General features: G+C 45.8%; 2 long non-coding RNA genes across 2 annotated transcripts; one reads left to right on the top strand and one right to left on the bottom strand.

The window, feature by feature from the left end:
* Positions 1-448: 448 nt before the first annotated feature.
* LOC132453363 (uncharacterized) lies at positions 449-1,895 on the bottom strand. Its single transcript, XR_009524662.1, has 3 exons — positions 1,670-1,895; positions 904-1,078; positions 449-579 (listed from the first exon to the last, which is right to left on the bottom strand). It is a non-coding gene; the product is annotated as an uncharacterized LOC132453363 (long non-coding RNA).
* Positions 1,896-17,153: 15,258 nt separating this feature from the next.
* Positions 17,154-20,599, top strand: LOC132453359 (uncharacterized). Its single transcript, XR_009524659.1, has 5 exons — positions 17,154-17,270; positions 17,378-17,573; positions 17,738-17,909; positions 18,109-18,321; positions 20,535-20,599. It is a non-coding gene; the product is annotated as an uncharacterized LOC132453359 (long non-coding RNA).
* The last annotated feature ends 350 nt before the right edge of the window (positions 20,600-20,949 follow it).

The following is a 20,949-nucleotide window of genomic DNA, read 5'->3' as shown; positions in this document are numbered from 1 at the left end:
TGCCCATAGAAAGTGAATGACTTCCGGCGATTTGGTCGCTCAATTCGCTTCTGGTGTGGACGGACAGTAAGACTATGCCGCCAACAATAGGAATAACTGTATAATAACAACAGACACATTTTGGATTCATTTAGATTCTATGGATAAAAACATTTATTCGAAAAAACTAATTAAATAATCAAATTGTTCAAGGTACTGAAAGAATCTTAGGCTTGCCTTCACCACAAAAGATACCAACAAGAAAAGGTGAATTAGTGTAATCACATGTTCTTGCATCTTTGGGAAGGGTGGGATGAAACACCCTTAACAAAAGGCTGCAACCAGGGCCAACAAGGGCCATAGCCCATATGAAGAGGACACTGTGGGAGAGAAGCAGAGACAACATTTCAGCACTCATGATGAAACACTTTGCAGAGCAACTTCTGCAACAGCTTTTTAGGAATATTAGGAATATCAAATTCACCTACATCTACTTTTTCTTGATGCCTCCTGCACGCCAAGGGGCGTAACGTAGCCAATTTTTTACAATGTCGCTGAAGGCCTGCTGTGTGAGTTTGCGGTCACACTGCCGAGAAGCAACTGAAAGACATGAATACAAAATGGTTGTTTAAGGAATGAGAAGATACTCATTGCATCAGTTGGGTTTAAATAAGTTGTTGCCAGCTGAAAGATAATGTTCCATGCAGTAATGGCCCAATACCTTTTGCTCAGGTGGCGACTTTCTTTTGGCCGGGCAGTGTAAAAATAATAACCCAAAGTGCAATAGTGCTAATGCAATTGAAATGTCAACAGTCCAGTTACACTTACGATGTGTAGAGAGACCGAAAATGCTTTTGTTTGGCCTTAAATGCAGATTACTGTTACTGTGTCAAAACAGCGCAAGGAATATTTAGATAAACTCACCAAACATGCAGTCTTGCAGGGCTGTGTCTTTGAAGGGCTGCTTGGCATCCCTTTGTGTGCAGGTTTTTCCTGCCCAATTGAACTTGCAGGCCAGGCCGTTGGTCAAAACCGGTGCAAGCATCCTGCTTACCATACATGTGGAGCTAGTGCCTCCCACCAAGGCCAAGCGGGCAATCTATTGAGATGAGAGGAAAAATGGATTTAAATACAATGCCAGTTTTCCTGTTGATGTGACTCAATTGGAACACCGGTGTTAAAGGTCCGATCATGCGGAACATGGATAAAAAATTGTAACAGTCAAAATGTTGGGTTGCACTACATGTTTCATTGGAATACATTGGAAATGCATTGGAAATGCATTACAGGAACATGACTCTCCATGAGCTAGGGGCAGGTGTGACATCTGTCTTTGCATGTTTAATAACATCTAGACGACACAAGCTTTCAGAAAATGTATGGTTTGAGAGGTATATTGGCTTTCCCTAAATAGTGGAGACCAAAATGTAAAGTCTTTCTACTTGATTCACAAGGCAAATCCCGATAATGTTCTTTACATTATGTGTTCCAACGGTTTAAGAACATTACGTTCTTTACATTATCCCTTACTTACCATTCTGATCAATGTTCAGCATCGTCAGACCTTTCAAAAAAAGTTGTTTTTGTTGGATTAAGGGGGGGGGAGGTGGGGTGCGCGGTAAGGCCCAGTAAGGCCCCACCCAATATGCAGAATGTCTCATTATGCAGCTCAGTTTATCAAACAAATTACCATCTTTTGTCGGACTGGCTCAGTTCCCAACAACGTTTCGGCCTCATTGAAGTCATCTTCGTTGGTGTTAGGCAGCTGGATGGGGAACATCTCTTGGCTTGTGGCTGGCCCTGGTCCACAAGATGGGGTCATTCTAGCCTCTGCCAATTCACCCTTGATGAACTGCACATCCCTTGACAGTTCATTGACAACCACCAGCACTTCGGCAAGCATTTTTGTCATCTTTTGGAGGGCAAAAACAAATTGTCAAACAAATTGTCATGAGATTAAAAGGTGCAAAATACTTCTGTGGTTACATAGCACAACATTTTCTAATAGACTTGCCTTTCAAAAGCTGCCCGTTGTCACCTTGCATGGTCACATCTATAAATACAAGTAATTTACAGCATGTTAATTTAATGCATTTCTGTACTATAAAGACCTACACAGAAATCCTTTCCGGTGGTATTACAACAAGACCAAATAACCATTACCGTTTTGTGCATATTGTAGGGCACGAAATGGGGAGTGCACGGAACCATATGGGGATATACTGGTACCTGCAAAAACAAAGATATTAATTTATATATTTGGAAGCATCAAAAAAACTTTGAGAGGGGGAGGTCATAAAAAAAAATGAATTTTATGTCATGCTAATGTGTCAGTTTCATTGTGGAGTTCTGTGTCCACGGCTGTACTAAAAGTGTTGCTGGAAGTATGGCATCATACCCTCTCTCTGTGGGACCTGCAGCTGGTGGTACGGCCCAGCGCCGCTGGCGGATGCTGCCATCGTTTCTGAATCACATAATAAGAAATGTAAAAGTCAGTGAATGAAATTATTTTACAAAAGACATACAGAGGCTTATGTGACTACTGACCATTATTTGAGAGCTTACCATGGTGAAATTGCTCACGTGCTGTTTGTTTTGCTGCACTGGCACCTGCAAACATATCTGCAAAAGGGGCATACAATGCATGTGACTTACCATTTCTTGCCAGTTGTGAGGACCATGCTGCTGGAACTCTCACATCAGGTGGGCGTGAAAGACGTGGTTTCTTCGGTTCACCAGATGGCTCATCAGAGTCCGAGTCCATATACAGTGGATTTTGCCTGAATAAAAATAAACAGTAAAAAAAAATCAAGCCAAAGTCAAGATAAAATAATGCTGCTGTGACCTCCTTATTATTAATTATAATAAATAATAATAGATAACTAGTTAAATTATGAGGGGACAGAAGTAACTTCACAAAAGTAAATAAAAATAAAACCACACACGAGCGCGCAATTCAACCACTTGCTTCACACTCGCACTCTGGGGAAGACGCACACCCCTTGCGCATTTGTTTTCTCCACCACACGTGAGCCCGTCCCCGACCCTTGCTGTCTGCTGGTGTAGCTGTCAATCAAAGTATACATGCCCCGTTTGATAGTGATCGCCTCATTGGCTTGTAATGCTTGTAAACAAGGAAGTATTGGTCTTACAGACATGTGTGAGGGCAGATAGCAAATCATTTTGGCTTTGTTTAGGCATACATTTGGCCTCTTTGGGCTTGTTTTGGCACATGAGAAGCTCCTCTAAGATGTGTGGGAGACCTGTGGCTTAATTATGATCTGCCATAATAAATAAAGGGCGCCACGTTACTGTACGTCCACACCAGAAGCGAATTGAGCGACCAAATTGCCGGAAGTCATTCACTTTCTATGGGCAAGAGCGACCAAAGCGACCAAAGCGACCAACGCTACCAGCGGCCAAAGTTGAGCAGCGTCAAAAAGAAGTTAAAAACTTTTTAACTTTATGCAAATGACTATTATTCGCTTCAGCGGCCAAACACTGACAGCCAATCGGAATGTAGACGCTCTTCGCTTGCGTGGATCCCAGGGAACATCGGCAGGCACTTTGGTTCCTACCTACCTTTATTCACTCACTGAACAAAATGTCGGCTGAAGTATTAATCGCGGCTGTAACTGGGTACCCGCGACCCAACCCTTTTTCAGTTCAGAGATCGAAACGCCATAGTGGTTTGGATATCAAGTGATGATAAGCGGGAGTATTTATAGGCTACATCTAGAACGTTCGTATTTAAACGGGAATCATTTTAATTTGCTCTCCATGCCACCAATCTAACCAACCAATCGCGTGTAGCATGCTTTAAACAAAACCAAAAAAGTTTTTGAAATCGTCACATAAACAAACTAATCGACAAGACGAGGGATAAATGACAAGGGATATATCTCTTGTCTTTTATCCCTCTATTCCCCACTATTCACGGAGCCTGAGGTGAATAATTGTTAATTAAATAGTCTAGATAGATAGATAGCCTAGTCAAGTCTTTATAATACCAAACGACACAAATCGTCGGGAATCCATTTAGGTGGTTCGGCCCACACAGGACAGTAGCCTACAAGACCACACAGAACAAGTCTGACTGGACATACACACAATACATCACATTAAAACTAGACACGCGTTGATAGATAGATAGACAGAAAGGCCTAGATAGATAGATTGATATGTTCCATTATTTGCCTTGCGGAGCCAACCAGTCCTGTGCACGTATGCAAATTAGCCATGTGCGTCTATTTGTTTTGAATGCGACGAATGAGTGCAGATCATGATTTGCAGATCCAGATCAGTGAAACATATTTTAACTACTACAGCACGCAGGGTTTTTTGTTCTCGGTTGTAATTAGCCTACATTTTAGGATTTTTTTTATATTGGGGGGAATCACTGTCCTACTTGTTGTCGAAGCACTTTATCGAACAAGCAAAACCGTCTCGGCAATATGGCCAAGGTGTATGGGAGAGTTCATTATTTGATATGGCTGTCTGTAGGGCCTACTAAACGCATACGGCTCCTTTAAATGCGTCTGCATAATTGAATTGTACGTCATGAGCGACTTGAGCGACCAAAGCGAACAGAAAAATTCGCAGCGAAACTTTGTGAGCGACCAAAGCGTCTTTGACGCTTTGGTCGCTCCTGGTGTGGACGTACAGTTATTCTGGCTGAGTTATGGCTCATGTCTGGTTAACCAGCCGACAAAGGGATGAGCGGGACTGCAGATCATGACTTTGGGTGCGCTTATGGCTTATGTCTGGTTAACCAGCCGACAAGGTGATGAGCGGGAATGCATTTCATGACTTATGCCGCTTTTCCACCGCACATGTAGCTCGACTCGACACGACTCGACACGACACGACTCGACACGGTAGCAGCACGGGTGCTTTTCCACCGCAAATAGTACCTCCTGGACGTGGGCGGGGTCGGCTGCGCGAAAGGGCCGTGACGTATTTGTGTACGCGACGCAAACAACACATACGCAACCCACACATGGACAGAACCCACATAACAATGGAGGACATCGATCGCATTACTATTATTAGCTGGCATGTTGAAGAAGTTGGAGAAGTGGAACATGTTGGCTGCGGCGCTGCTATGGATGTTACCAGCATGGTTGCCATGTCGCTCTCGTGACTTCGTCACACTCTCTGGCCAATCAGTCGCCGGCCGTCTGCCGACGTCACCTTTTAGCATCGGCTCAGCTCGCTTGGAACCTAGAGCGAGTAGGTACTAGAAAAAGCAGCCACTTCAGGTACCAGATACCATGGTACCGCGGTGGAAACGCAAAAAATGCGAGCTGAGTCGAGTCGTGTCGAGTCGTGTCGAGCTGGTACCATGCAGTGGAAAAGCGGCATTACGGGTGCGCTTTGGCATCTATCTGGCTTGCCTTAAGGCTGCGCCAAGCCCGGGAATTTTGAAGATTTATGCCCAGAGAAGAGCCCTCCAACATCAGTTTGCCGGCGTGATACCTTAAGGTAAGTTGCATAGCCTACATTTATTCTCTTTCTAAAAATAGATATTGTTATTAATCACATGAACTTACTCATAGTCGTTTTATCTGTTTGAAACGCCCTGGTCATGCACTCCACAGCGTTACATTTAATAGCTTATAGCCTACTGTACGTTAAAGCTTCTGCTAAATTACTAAATGTATGTAGGTCTATGGTTGGATATAGAGCAGGCAAATGCAGCGAGCCGATCATTATAAATATTTCCTCTCTAGCTAGAATATATTCTAGCCTATTTCTTGTGGATAATACGCCTTGCATTTAAAGTGTATAAAGGTGTATTAGAATAGGCTATGGTAAATCCTGAGTCTATCCGCGCTACCTTCGAAACCTATGTCGATTAAAGTCGAGCAGGCTAGGCTAATGAGTACGCACTATACCGGTGGGTCCGTGGGAAATATGCAGAGACAGTTAAAATAAATAGTAGGCTCAACAGTAGCCGCGTTTAACTTTACATGGACACATCTGATCCGTATAGATTTATATGCGGAATAGAATTAAGCAAAAGATCACGACAGGCTGTGGTATGTGCTCATTATACCACTGTTAAGGGGCGTTGTTCGGCCCGACGCGCAGTGGAGGGCCGGCGACTATGGCGACACATTAGCGCCATAATTCACTAATGTGATAAAAGATGCATTCGGGCGCATTATATTATTTCACACGCGTAGATATTAACTGCGCGCGCGCAAATTACCTCTGCGCGCGCAATAACAGCCTCTCGCGAATGATGTTCTGCTCTCGCGTGCGAATTTAGTTTTGGCACTATGGGGAGGGAACCAAGGCAGGGCGGGCTTTCCTATGATTGGCCGTTTCTGAAGCGCGATATTTGATTGACAGCCCTCCTCATTCAATTCTGAATTGTACAGTAAATGGCTGAAATGATAGTTACGTACTGTAACTCTAGATTCTATGAGTATAGGCGCAGCCTTTTAAGGCTATCGCTCAGACTGCAGACCACCCCCACCCTCCACACCCATGGACAGTTCAACCCCCCTCCCCACCACCATCACCAAGGATCAGGTGAGCAGAGAGCTGAGGAGGCTTCATCCAAGGAAAGCAGCAGGCCCGGACAGAGTGTGTCCAAGGATGCTTAAAGCCTGTTCTGCTGAACTGGGGTAGCCACTCCAGCATGTCTTCAACCTGAGCCTGCAGCTGGGGAGGGTCCCAGTGCTCTGGAAGACTTCATGTCTCATCCCGGTTCCTAAGAAAAAACACCCCAGGGAGCCGGGTGACTTCAGACCAGTAGCACTGACATCACACATTATGAAGACATTTGAACGGCTGTTGCTCCATGTCCTCAGACCCCAGGTCCACCACGCACTAGATCCACTGCAGTTTGGATACCAGGAGAAGGTGGGTGTGGAGGATGCCATCCTCTATCTGCTCCATAGGGCCCACTCTCATCTGGACAGGGAGAGCGGCGCTGTGAGGATCGCGTTTTTTGATTTCTCCAGCGCCTTCAACACCATCCGGCCGCTCCTGCTGAGAGACAAGCTGACAGAGATGAGAGTGGACCCACTCCTGGTTACATGGATTACGGACTACCTCACAGAGAGACAACAATACGTTAGACTGAAGGGCTGCACATCAGACACTGTGGTCAGCAGCACCGGAGCACCACAAGGCACCGTGCTCTCTCCCGTCCTCTTCACCTTGTATACATCCGACTTCCAGCATAACTCTGGGCTCTGCCATGTGCAGAAATACTCAGACGACACTGCGATAGTTGGCTGTATCAAGGATGGAAGGGAGGGGGAGTACAGGAGCCTGGTTGAGGACTTTGTGAGGTGGTGCAGGTCCAACCATCTGCAGCTGAACTCCTCTAAGACCAAGGAGATGGTGGTGGACTTCAGAAGGAAGAAACCACATCTCCAACCCGTGTCCATCGAGGGGGTCGATGTGGAGGTGGTCAGGACCTATAAATATCTGGGACTGCAGCTGGACGACAAGCTGGACTGGACAGCAAATATGGAAGCTTTATACAGGTAAGGGCAGAGCCGTCTGTACTTCCTGAGAAGGCTGAGGTCCTTCAACATCTGCAAAAAACTACTGCAGATGTTTTACCAGTCTGTGGTGGCCAGCGTGCTCTTTTATGCTGTGGTTTGCTGGGGAGGAAGCAGCAGGAGGAGAGACGCTGGTCGAATGGACAGACTGGTGAGGAGTGCTGGCTCAGTAGTGGGCACAGAGCTGGACTCTCTGGTGACAGTGGCAGAGAGAAGGACCCTGGACAAACTGCTGTCCATCCTGGACAACACCCACCACCCTCTGCATGACACCTTCACCAGGCAGAGGAGTGTTTTCAGTGGCTGACTGCTGTCCCAGTCCAGCTCCACTAATTTACTAAAAAACTCTTTCGTCCCCTTTCCCCCTGGCCATCAGACTGTACAACAGCTCCCAGTAAAGGCAGGGAGGACAATAGACAACAACAATGGACATTTTATTTATTTATTTATTTATATTTATTTATTTACATCTGTATCTTTGCACATCCATCTGCACTGTTTTTATGTATGTTTTCGGCTGCTACTGGATACTCGAATTTCCCCCGGGATTAATAAAGTATCTATCCATCTATTGGGTTATCCCTAGGCGTGAGCCGTAGCACTGAAAAATTTGCCCACCAACAGCGTGGGCCTCAATTACGTCCGCGTGCGGCGTGCCTCAACGACGTCCGCATTTCGCAGATATAGTCGGGCGCCGGCGGACGTTCTGCTCCCAATAAACAGCTTTTCTTCAGCTATTTAAAGGACAATGAGGCCGACACTTAAAAGGCTGCGCCTATAATCATAGAATCTAGAGTTACAATACGTAACTATCGTTTCAGCCATTTACTGTACAATTCAGAATTTAATCTGAGGAGGGCTGTCAATCAAATATCGCGCTTCAGAAACGGCCAATCATAGGAAAGCCCGCCCTCCCTTGGTTCCCTCCCCCATAGTGCCAAAACTAAATTCGCGCGCGAGAGCAGAACATAATTTGCGAGAGGCTGACACACACACACACACACACACACACACACACACACACACACACACACACACACACACACACACACACACACACACACCCACACACACTCGGTAAAACCTGCATTTATTGATTTGTCAATATGTTCAGTTATTTTGGAATCGTTCTTGTTGTTAAATTTGTGTAGGTTAGGCAGGCAAGGCAGTAGGGTTAAACTGGTTAACAGATGTAGCGCCCCCATGCCATGGCTATGAACATGATATTCTAATTAACCCAAAAGTTAATTGGGACGCTCCCAAGTTCACACTAAACTGACCACACGCTATATGTGGTAATCTACCCGATTTTATGTTTAGTTGTATTGTAGTGTCTTGTAGAACTAAACCCCCAATGTATAGGAATCACTGCATGGTAATGACAATAAAACACACATAAGTTACTATGAAAGATGGTTTCATTGAATTAACACGTTAACAAGAATCATTCAGTGCATCGACCCACAGGTAAATCAATTCACACAAGAAAACAGGTAAATCAATTCACACATGAAATCACATGCATTTTGGAAATGTTGAAAGCAAAATGCAGTCCTATGCCGGCACGAACTATTTATCCCCACGTTGCAGGCCTGTGTCGTCGCTTGGGTACGTGGAGGCCAAAAACAGAACGGCCGCTTCACTCACAGGAGCAAACAAACAAACAATCAAATGTACCTTTCACCTCACTTGGCGGGGTGTGTGTGTGTGCGTGTGGAAGCGATCAGACAGTCGCGGTCCTCGGGTCGACTGGTCCACGCAGGAGTTTTATCCAAACCGACCGCACTCAGCCTTCTGCCGCGTCCACGTCTGGAGGCAGGCTCAGCATCTCCAGAAACCTCAGAAGCACATCCCCGATCGCTGATCTGGTGGTTATCTATCCGACAACCGGAACAGTATACCTCTAGTCCATTTTCTAGACAGAGTATCAATCGCATGTAGGTATAATTGGTATAATTGGATCACGAGCTCGGACTAGCCGTCCGTACTCTTCCTGGTTCACACCCCTTCAGCTGCCGAGCTTCCAACCTTTTAACCCTCCGGTTCAAAGGTCACATTAAGAAAACAACCAAAACGTACATACTCAAATGAAAATAAAATACAGGCCATAGGATAATAAAACATTCTGCATAATGCATTCAAAATCATTAAACATTTATTAACACCTTTTAACTTAAAGAAAATTAAAGGAAAGTATAGCACAGGGCTACACTCTCCCCCCCCCCTTAAATGTCCTCATGCCCTCATGAGACCCAACTCGGGCATGAAAAATTAGTTTATTATCCAATTTTTATGACTACACCCCTATGAACTACAGTCAAAGGCTGGTCCTTAGATCTTCCTGCCTCATCATATGTTAACCTAATAACCGGCTTAATTGACCTCTTCCCTCGTCGAGGAGAATTTCTCTGAGGTTCAACTTCCTCAGCTGATACAACTGGATCTTTATCAGATACAGTTCTACCTCGTTGTCCAACAGGGGTATCTGCATCGTTACCAGTATTAACAATATCATCACTCTCATTAGCAAGGACATGTTCAGGCTCTGATATCACCTCAGACTCAACCTCACTCTCCTCTGGATCAGATGCAGTTTGTTGTTCATCAGCAGTGTCCACTACTGGCATGACATCGTCCCTGCTTCTCTGAAAACCACGAGTACAGGAATCAGGAGGTTCAGCTCTCCATCTGTAAACAGGTCTAATTTCACATTCAGAATCACTAGTGTCCTCATCAACTAAGTAGCGGTCTGATTGTCTCAAACTAGGACTCTTAGGGGAAACAGATTTTCTTTGAGTCCTAGTCACCGATCTTGCGACCGGCAATGGAGCATCCTGCTCATCATCAGCTATCCGGACCAGCTCACCAATAGGCAAAATATTGTCTCTGTGTAGGGTTCTAAGTTTCCCCATTCCACTATCAGGCTTGACTCTGTATGCAGGCAAGTCAGGTAGCTTTTCAACCACCACATAAGGTAGAGCGTTCCAACGGCTCTGTAACTTATGCTTTCCCTTCAAGCCCAAATTTTTCAAGAGTACTCTGTCCCCCTTGGCTAAAACTTGGTTGCGCATGACCTTTTCGTAGTTCCTTTTGTTTCGCAAATGAACTTGTGTAGCTGACTTGGCAGAAAGTTCATATGCACTCTGTAAGTTCTCTTTCAACTCTTCTACATAACGTGAATGACTGACCGATCCCTGCTTATCAGTGCCAAAACACACATCAATTGGCAATCTAGCCTCTCTTCCAAACATAATGTAATAGGGGGAAAACCCTGTGGCATCGCTCTTAGTGCTATTGTATGCATGCACTAGTTGACTCACATGACGGCTCCACTGTCTCTTATGTGTGTCCCTCAAAGTCCCCAGCATTGAAAGCAGCGTTCTGTTAAAACGTTCAGGCTGGGGGTCCCCCTGGGGATGATAGGGAGTCGTTCTGGACTTTCGGATCCCCAACGTCCTCAAAAGTTCTTTGATCAATCGGCTTTCAAAATCACGGCCCTGATCCGAGTGAATTCGAGCCGGGAGGCCATAATGCACAAAGAACCTTTCAACCAAGACTTTGGCCACTGTTATTGCTCTTTGATCTTTAGTCGGGTATGCTTGTGCGTAGCGACTGAAATTATCTGTAACGACGAGTATGTTACCATATCCACTTGAGTCTGGTTCCAAAGACAAGAAATCGATACAAACCAGCTCCATAGGTCCATTAGAGGTAATTTGATGTAACGGAGCAGCTCGGGAACAAGGGCTCTTCCACGTTACACACCTCCCACAGTTACCTATGTATCTCTCAACAGCCTGAGACATTTTCGGCCAGTAAAACCTTTCCCTTACCAGGTCTACAGTTCTCTCTACCCCCAAGTGTCCCATATCATCATGTAAAGCACGAATCACAGGCAATCTGAACTCCTTGGGCAGTAGCAACTGACGTCTTTCTTTTCCGGAGGCTTTGTTTGTAATTCTGTACACTAGTCCGCCTTCAACACTGAATTTCGGACTCTCACGTTTCAGCAAACCTACTTCAGGGTCAGTCTGGCTTAAATTAGCTGGCCACTGGCCAGTGTTCAGGGCCTCTCTAACCACCTTGAGTACACTGTCCTCCAGTTGCGCTTTTCGCAATTCTTCTCGGGTGAACTGTTCCAGACTACCCAGATTGAGATGAGTTGCAAAAGCATACAACTCAGGAACACCTTCTGCAGGGATACCTAGTCTATCTGCTACACGCACCTCCCCGTCAGGTGACTCCAGTACGTGTGCATAACCACAGATGGCCCTCACGTCACCCTGTGACAGCTTTTTCCAGGGCTCAGTGTCCTCGTCAATCCAAATCCGGGAAAGCAAATCGGCGTCAACATTAGTTTTACCAGGGCGATATTTGATCTCAAAATCATATGTAGCTAGGGCCGCAAGCCACCTATGCCCTGTCGCATTTAGCTTCCCAGTTGTCAATACGTAGGTGAGCGGATTGTTGTCCGTCATCACAGTGAATCTCACCCCATATAAATAGTCATGGAACTTATCCACCACTGCCCATTTAAGGGCTAAAAACTCAAGCTGATGAATATGATACCTCTTCTCTGCAGCACTCAAACCTCTACTGGCGAACGCGATAGGCCTAAGGCCTTCATCATGCACCTGATTTAAGACAGCCCCTAACCCTTTAAGGCTAGCATCAATGTGCAACACATAGGTCTTGTTCGGGTCCGCAAAAGCTAATACAGGCGCGTTGGTGAGGCACTCAATGACCTCATGGAAAGCCTTGGTACACTCATTAGTCCATCTTGAGCCAAACGGTTGAGACTCTTTAAAGTACTGCTGTTGGTCTTTAACACTCACTTTCTTTCCTTTCCTCACAGGAGGATAACCCTTGGTCAGGTCTGTCAATGGCTTAACTGTGGAGGAGTAGTGTGCTACAAATCTGCGATAATAGCCGCAGAAACCGAGGAAAGATCTCAGGGACTTCAAGTCAGTAGGCTTCGGCCACTTGGTGACAGCCTCCACCTTAGCTGGGTCGGTGGCAATCCCGTCAGCCGACACAATATGCCCCACATATTTTACTCTAGGCTGGCAGAACTGGCACTTATCCATTGAAAGCTTAAGACCCACTTCCTCGAGACGGTCTAACACCTTCATCAACCTCTCCTCATGCTCCTCCAAAGTCGCACCGAAAACAATTAAATCATCTAGGTAGACAAGGACTTGTAACAAGTTCATGTCCCCTACGGCCTTCTCCATTAAACGCTGAAATGTCGCAGGAGCCCCCATTACTCCCTGCGGCATTCTCTCGAACTGATAGAAGCCGAGAGGACATATAAACGCAGTTTTCTCCTTGTCTTCCTCGGCCATGGCTATTTGATAATAGCCGCTACGAAGATCAAGAACGGAGAACCATCGGCTTCCAGTTAAGCAGTCCAGTGCATCATCGATGCGTGGGGTGGTGTATTGATCAGGAATAGTCTTAGTATTCAGAGTTCGGTAATCGATGCACATACGCACACTACCATTTTTCTTTCTGGCGATCACTATCGGTGATGCGTACGGACTCCGTGACTCCTTGATCACTTCTATAGCTAGCAAGTCTCTAAGGTGCTTACGCACATCCTCTATGTCAGCAGGCGTCAAACGTCTGGACCTCTCCCGAAAAGGTTGGGGGTCAGACAGTCGAATGCGATGCTCCACTCCTTTGGCCAAGCCAACTTCCCATTCATGGAGTGAAAACACTTTGCGCCGCCGGCACAGCTTCTGGGTAAGTCTCTCTCTCCATTCCCTAGGAATAGGAGAATCACCAAAATCAATCTGACTGGGGTCCATCTCTCTTGATATCTCACCAGTCCCTGGCGAAGTCGCCAAATCAGCCACCTGCACTTTCCCTAGCGGTGTGCCTGAAGGTATCCTCACCTCTTTCTTGGACTCATTCTGAAGTAGCAGAGAGAAACATTTAGGATTAATAGCCTTAGCTAGGGCTACCACAGGCTGCAACATCACACCTTGAGGCAATGGCGTGGAATCACTCGCCTCCACCACAACTATGCCTTCAAGCTCTGACTGAAATAAGTCCACTTGACACGGCACACAACAGCTCTCTAGAGGGGGTATGGTTAGCTGCCCAGGGCCCATCCAGCTGATCAAACCGACAGTTTCATCTGGGTCCCCTTCGCTAACACTCTGTGAAACCATCCCTTTCTCAAGCCCAAACCCCCTGATGTTCAAAGTATTAGTCAGAGTTTCACTCTTTTGATGGCCGCACACAGCAGCAAGTCGGTGAAACAAGCTAGCGTTGGTGCCTAAAATCATAGGGACCTGATCTGGCGTGCTAGGTCCAGGACAAATCAAAGCCAACACTGACAGTGTTTCTTGTTTCCCAACAAGCTCTTTAGGGAACTGCATATCGACTACAACATATCCTAAGTATGGGTAGCTGTTATCACTAAGGCCCCAAATGGCCAACCCCGACACTGGTTGGATGGTTACATCCCACAAGTGTTCCTCATACCATTTTTCAAAAATGATCGTCACTTGTGACCCGCTATCCAGAATCACTGTACAGGGGTGCCCATTCACCTTCACCTGCATAGTAGACGACGGACCAATCAGCCCCTTAGGAAACGTAGCAGTTGTCTTGGATTGCACAGCTTGTTTTCTGACTGAAGCGTGCGTTGTGTCATCCTTAAAATCACTGTCAGGAAAGCAGTTTCTTTTGGCTTTATTAAGTGAAGCAATAAGCCTCCTAATAACTCTTTTCTCATTTTCAGGAGACGAGCACTTAGTGGCGATATGACCGTCCTCCCCACACCGGTAACAGAAACGGTCACCATCACTCCTAAACCTCTGCGATCGTGCAGAAGACCCACGCTCAGCAGTATTCATCCCAACAGCAGCAGCTGCAACCTGCTGCTCAGCTACATCCCCGCCTTTAGCCTTCCACTTCTTTTCTAATCTGTTAACTTTCTTTCGCAAAGCAACCTCGTCAGCTCCGTCCTTGCCTGACTGGAATGACTGGGATGCTAAAGCATGAACATCACACTCCCCCTCACCGAAGGATGGCCTCTTATTCATCTCAGACACATAGGTTTTAAGAGCTTTGAAGTCAGCCTTCAGTTCCTCCACAATGTCAGTGTTATTCTCTGCAGATTCATCTCGTGCAGCAACACTTCGAACACGGGTATTCACTCTTTGCCGTGTCCGGTCATGTTCTTCCTCCGTTCTGATCTCGGTAAATAAATCTAGGAAATTAGGAGGATAGACCTTTCTTTCATTTAAACGCATTCTTAGCAGCATCCAATCAGAACCGATTGCCCCACGAAGCAGCTGTTCAACCCTCACTCGGTCTTTGTCTCGGTCTGAAATACCACCTTTCTTAACCACCTTAGCCAGAATAGGTTCAAGCCTCTGGACATAGTCAGACAACTTCTCACCAGCCTTCTGCTGTATGAGGCGAAAAGAGAAATAGAGGTCGTCACCAGACTCTGCAGACCCAAACGCATTATCTAGTGCATTCAAATACTCTTCAGGGCTGGCACGGGGTCTACTAAGGCGCAAGGACCTCACTACCTCTACAGCAAGACCCCTCAAACTCTCAATGATTCTGCGTTTCTTTTCCTGCTCAGGCCATTCGCTTTCTTGGACCATCAGTGTCGCCTGTTCTAACCAGTAATCCAATGATTCCTCCCCAGCCGGGGTGGGAATGCTACCGGAGAAAATCCTAAGCCGGCGATAACTATGACTCTCAGTCTGGCCTTTATTAGCTCGACTGATAGCATCAGCTAAAGACTGGAGAACTGCATCTGAAGTCCCGCCAGGGGGAACTGACGGAGTGCAAAAACCTTCTAAATCAGCTACTGATTTCCCCTCAGTTGCTAAGAAGATTTTCAACTTCTCTGAAAAATCATCAGGAGCAGCAGGAGTTCCATTAGCATTCACAATCTTCCATACATCGTCACCATCAGCAGGCCTCACCTCCGGGGGAACCCAACTTGAAACAACCTCTTCTTTGCATTCACAAAGAAAGGCCACCAGCCTCACTGCTGAATTTCCTCCCCCGTACTCGGACACGTCCCCAACATCGCACAGTATGTAGGACATCTTCAATTTGGCCCACTTCAAGATCTTCACGTACACCGATAACCAATATGCCATGCTTAGGGTTAATGCCCTCACTACTGCACCACTTCAGAAGCTCTGTTTGCTGCCAGGCTTTATAATTTGATGGATCCTCCATGGCTAAATTACAATCTTCTTTAAGCGCAAACGACGTGCTTACCTAACAATAAGACAATATGACTACGACAACAAAAAGGATTCCAAAACACTACAAACACAGAAAATCCCGGACGAGCCCCCATTTTATGTAGCGCCCCCATGCCATGGCTATGAACATGATATTCTAATTAACCCAAAAGTTAATTGGGACGCTCCCAAGTTCACACTAAACTGACCACACGCTATATGTGGTAATCTACCCGATTTTATGTTTAGTTGTATTGTAGTGTCTTGTAGAACTAAACCCCCAATGTATAGGAATCACTGCATGGTAATGACAATAAAACACACATAAGTTACTATGAAAGATGGTTTCATTGAATTAACACGTTAACAAGAATCATTCAGTGCATCGACCCACAGGTAAATCAATTCACACAAGAAAACAGGTAAATCAATTCACACATGAAATCACATGCATTTTGGAAATGTTGAAAGCAAAATGCAGTCCTATGCCGGCACGAACTATTTATCCCCACGTTGCAGGCCTGTGTCGTCGCTTGGGTACGTGGAGGCCAAAAACAGAACGGCCGCTTCACTCACAGGAGCAAACAAACAAACAATCAAATGTACCTTTCACCTCACTTGGCGGGGTGTGTGTGTGTGCGTGTGGAAGCGATCAGACAGTCGCGGTCCTCGGGTCGACTGGTCCACGCAGGAGTTTTATCCAAACCGACCGCACTCAGCCTTCTGCCGCGTCCACGTCTGGAGGCAGGCTCAGCATCTCCAGAAACCTCAGAAGCACATCCCCGATCGCTGATCTGGTGGTTATCTATCCGACAACCGGAACAGTATACCTCTAGTCCATTTTCTAGACAGAGTATCAATCGCATGTAGGTATAATTGGTATAATTGGATCACGAGCTCGGACTAGCCGTCCGTACTCTTCCTGGTTCACACCCCTTCAGCTGCCGAGCTTCCAACCTTTTAACCCTCCGGTTCAAAGGTCACATTAAGAAAACAACCAAAACGTACATACTCAAATGAAAATAAAATACAGGCCATAGGATAATAAAACATTCTGCATAATGCATTCAAAATCATTAAACATTTATTAACACCTTTTAACTTAAAGAAAATTAAAGGAAAGTATAGCACAGGGCTACACAGAGTTTGATTTTTATTCTCATGCAGAAGACCAGCTACTATGTTTTCCGTTGTCTGCTTTGACAATTCCGAGGAGGTGGAGGTTGTGCCAACGCAATGGTACAATAATGGGGCATGCAGGTGGCCCCCCCACAAGGCTGAGGGAGTCAATCGGGCCATAAGGCAGCTGGAAGAGCCCCAGGATACCTGGCCTCTATTCGACAATGCCAGGGATTTTTTTTATCCTTAAATAATTAACTGATCAGTCATCATGATATCATTAATACAATCCTAAATTCGAGTTCTGTTCAACAGATAACTATCTGGAGTGTCGCCAGAAGCTGCCACTGGCTCAAAACCAGACTGATTTGGCATCAGAGGCCGAAGACCCAACAACAGACCGGAGACCCAAAAGAAAAATCAAGTATGACTTTTATGCTTTAAGTGCCTTTTGTTCCAACATATTTGTGCAAAGCCAGTCTCTTTATGAACTCATGTATTTGTCTTTTGTTTTGTCTGTCTCTAATAAAGGCCAAGTAGACACGTCCGAATGGACTTTGAAAGTCAAGACCCCTGCAGTCCACCAAAGAAACAGGCCTTCCAAAACCTCCCTAAGGCCCCTGCTATCTCTGGACCGTCCAACTTCAGGCGCTTCATAGTAGCGCAGCCCACGCAAAGTGGGTGTTATGAGGTCCCTGTGAACAATGAGCAGCCTCAGGGTTTTCAGGTAGTAGAATTGCAGTAGTAATTTAATTTCGCTTTTTTAGTGGAGATGATAGATGATAAAATAAGTAAATTGTTGTTCACTAATAAACTAGGCAATCAGAATTGAAAACTAAGTTGAAATAATAGCAATTCATAATAACAATATATTTTTACGCCCACCTCCAGCACTTAATGACCCTGGGGTCAACCCTTCGCCAAGCAATTGGCACGAGTTATGGTGGAGGTGACATGGCAGAGACAGGGTCAGAGGAGGTGATGGTAGGGACACCTTATCAGGGCCAGTCTGTCAGTCCAGGGACAGGGACTCAGAAGGGAGGCTGTGATCAAATGTGTGGAAGTAAGAATTAATGTGTTACACTCCTCCAGCCTTTACTTGATATATGAGTGATATATATATGAGTATATATCCTTGGAATAGAATAGATAAATAGATACATACATAAATAAATATGAATGTACATACAAAAATACATGCGTTGAGGATTTAAAACTGCCTTTTTATAGGCCGACTAAATGTTTATTTTTTTCTTTTTCAGCTCTTCTGCGTGACCTGTTGGTTAACCAACAAATCCTGATGGACCAGCAAAAGACCATGATACGGATGATCCAAGACCTCCACAGAAACACCCAGGGAGGTCAGAGGATGTCCACCACCTCCAGGCATACTGCCTATTTTCCACTAGGGGACAAACGCTCTGGAGGCCCAGGAGGGCGACCTGGCAAGCCAGTGGGACCTTCGTCAGGAATTGGTGAGCTGCTTTTGATTTCCTTAGTTTCCCATACATAGAACAATGTGTGGCACTGCGCCACAGAATCAACACTGAGCACCAAATTGATTCCGCTTCTTTTTTTTGCGATATTTAAATATAAATATCGTGCCGTTCATTCATCTCCTCATAGCCCTCTTTCTCCCTGACATTCTCGTTCACACACACACACACACACACACACACACACACACACACACACACACACACACACACACACACACACACACACACGCGCGGGTAGGCTACACTAAACAGCAGATTCGCCCGCTCCTCCGCTCAACGCGCCTATCAAAGGAAAACCCAAAAGTTTAGTATTATATAGGCTACAGTGCTGAAAAACACCTGGCCAAAATGATTGTTAACTCAGAAAAAACTATGCGATTATCGCCGATTAATATGAAACAAGGCCGTCAGAACCAGGCCTTCAGGACTACTCTCTGCCAGTGACGTCGGGTCAAGCTCAATGCTGATTGGGCAACGCGGCTAATCGTCATGCGCATGAGCGTAAAAAGTTAAATTTTTTGAACTCCTCGCGTACGCGCGTATATGTACGCGCGTATATATACGCAGCTCATACGCCGCTAACGCGGGAAAAATTTTGCGTTAGCGCATGTAACGCATATACGCAGCTCATACGCACGTAAACCAATGGTTCCCTATGGAAAAATTGCCGATTTTATACGCGTCTATACGCGGGGTACGCGTTTGGTGTGTTCGTACCTTAACGCCTCGTTTCCACATACGTATGTTTTTCGTATCCGTGCTTCCGTAAATTTACGGGAGGAGTCGCTAGTGTTTTACGTACGGGCATGAATTTATTTACGGACAAAAGATGTTAGGAGGAAACCGATGGATTGCTTACTCCGGGTAGGAAATGAGTCCTTATCCCAAGTGAAGGAGTTCAAGTACCTCGGGGTCTTGTTCGCGAGTGAGGGTACTATGGAGCGTGAGATTGGCCGGAGAATCGGAGCAGCGGGGGCGGTATTGCGTTCGCTTTACCGCACCGTTGTAACGAAACGAGAGCTGAGCCGCAAGGCAAAGCTCTCGATCTACCGGTTGATCTTCGTTCCTATCCTCACCTATGGTCACGAGGGCTGGGTGATGACCGAAAGGACGAGATCGCGGGTACAAGCGGCCGAGATGAGTTTTCTCAGAAGGGTGGCTGGCGTCTCCCTTAGGGATAGGGTGAGAAGCTCAGCCATCCGTGAGGAACTCGGATTAGAGCCGCTGCTCCTTTACTTAGAAAGGAGTCAGCTGAGGTGGTTCGGGCATCTGGTAAGGATGCCCACTGGGCGCCTTCCTTGGGAGGTGTTTCAGGCACGTCCAGTGGGGAGGAGACCTCGGGGAAGACCCAGGACTAGGTGGAGAGATTATATCTCAACACTGGCATGGGAACGCCTCGGGATCCCCCCGTCAGAGTTGGTCAATGTGGCCCGGGAAAGGGAAGTCTGGGGCCCCCTGCTTGAGCTGCTCCCCCCGCGACCGACCCCGGATAAGCGGACGAAAATGAGATGAGACAAAAGATGTGGGAGCGTATGATAATGGCCGTTTTTAGGAGACGGTACTTTGGAACATGAGGATCGACATATACAGAGATAAAAACAAAACCAACCAGGCTTGGAAAGAGATCGGTGAGGAGTTTGGCCTGCCAGGTACTTACAAGTATTGTGAAAAACATAAAAACTTTCATACGGTATCTCCGTAAAACGACGGCGAAAGTTAAATTTTTTGAACGTATATTACGGACATACCGGACAGAAATTTTAGAGTCTCGGAGGAAAAACAGACATTACGGAGAATCACATAGGAATGAATGGACTTTCGGTCGGAGACGGTTGGATCGCATACGAGAATGTACGTATGTGGAAACGAGGCGTAAAGCATATACCGTGTTGTCTGATTACAGTTTACTTAATTTTTCACAATTCGTTTTAACTCTCGTTTTAAAGACAGGCTGATACGATCGCCAGCTAGCGCATTAATTGAGAACTGTGAACAGACAATTTGAGGGAACTACTTATCAGGTGTCCGTATATCAGGAGTTAATGCACACCCTGCAGCAAATCAGAATCGAGTATTGCCCCAGACCGTGGTATAATTAATGGTAATGCTGAATGATTTATACAAATAATGGTAGGCTACTTTTCTTTTGGCTAAATAATGCTACTGGTTCATGTTTTTTATTTTTATAGGTTATCACTCTTGGATTGGCAGGGGGAGCTGATGCCAAAGATACAGTGTGGCGCATTCTGAAACATTCTGAAACTTTGGGATACTTCTGGCTACATTTTGGTATTCCAAAATTGGTTTTGGCTGAGTTTTGGCCTCCTTTAGTTTTTCTTTTGGCATGCCTAATTTGGCCCAAATTTGGGCCGTACATCATTCCAAAGCTTTACCAAAATGGCATGCCAGTTTTGGCCAAAAAGACTTTTGCTATCTGGTATGTCACCGTGAGACCCTGGCGAACACAATGGATTCCATGAATCAGACGACAATAGCGGAATTCAAACCCTGAATCGCAGTTTTCTACAAAAAAACATTGCAGCGTTTCGGTTTTCTATTTTTCGGCTGCTTTGTATGGCTTGTGCATATAATGTAATTAGACTA

Source organism: Gadus macrocephalus, chromosome 3 (assembly GCF_031168955.1).
Source record: "Gadus macrocephalus chromosome 3, ASM3116895v1".
NCBI classification, from domain to species: domain Eukaryota; kingdom Metazoa; phylum Chordata; class Actinopteri; order Gadiformes; family Gadidae; genus Gadus; species Gadus macrocephalus.
Note: the sequence above shows the minus strand (reverse complement) of the source record. Positions and strands in the feature narration are given on the sequence as shown.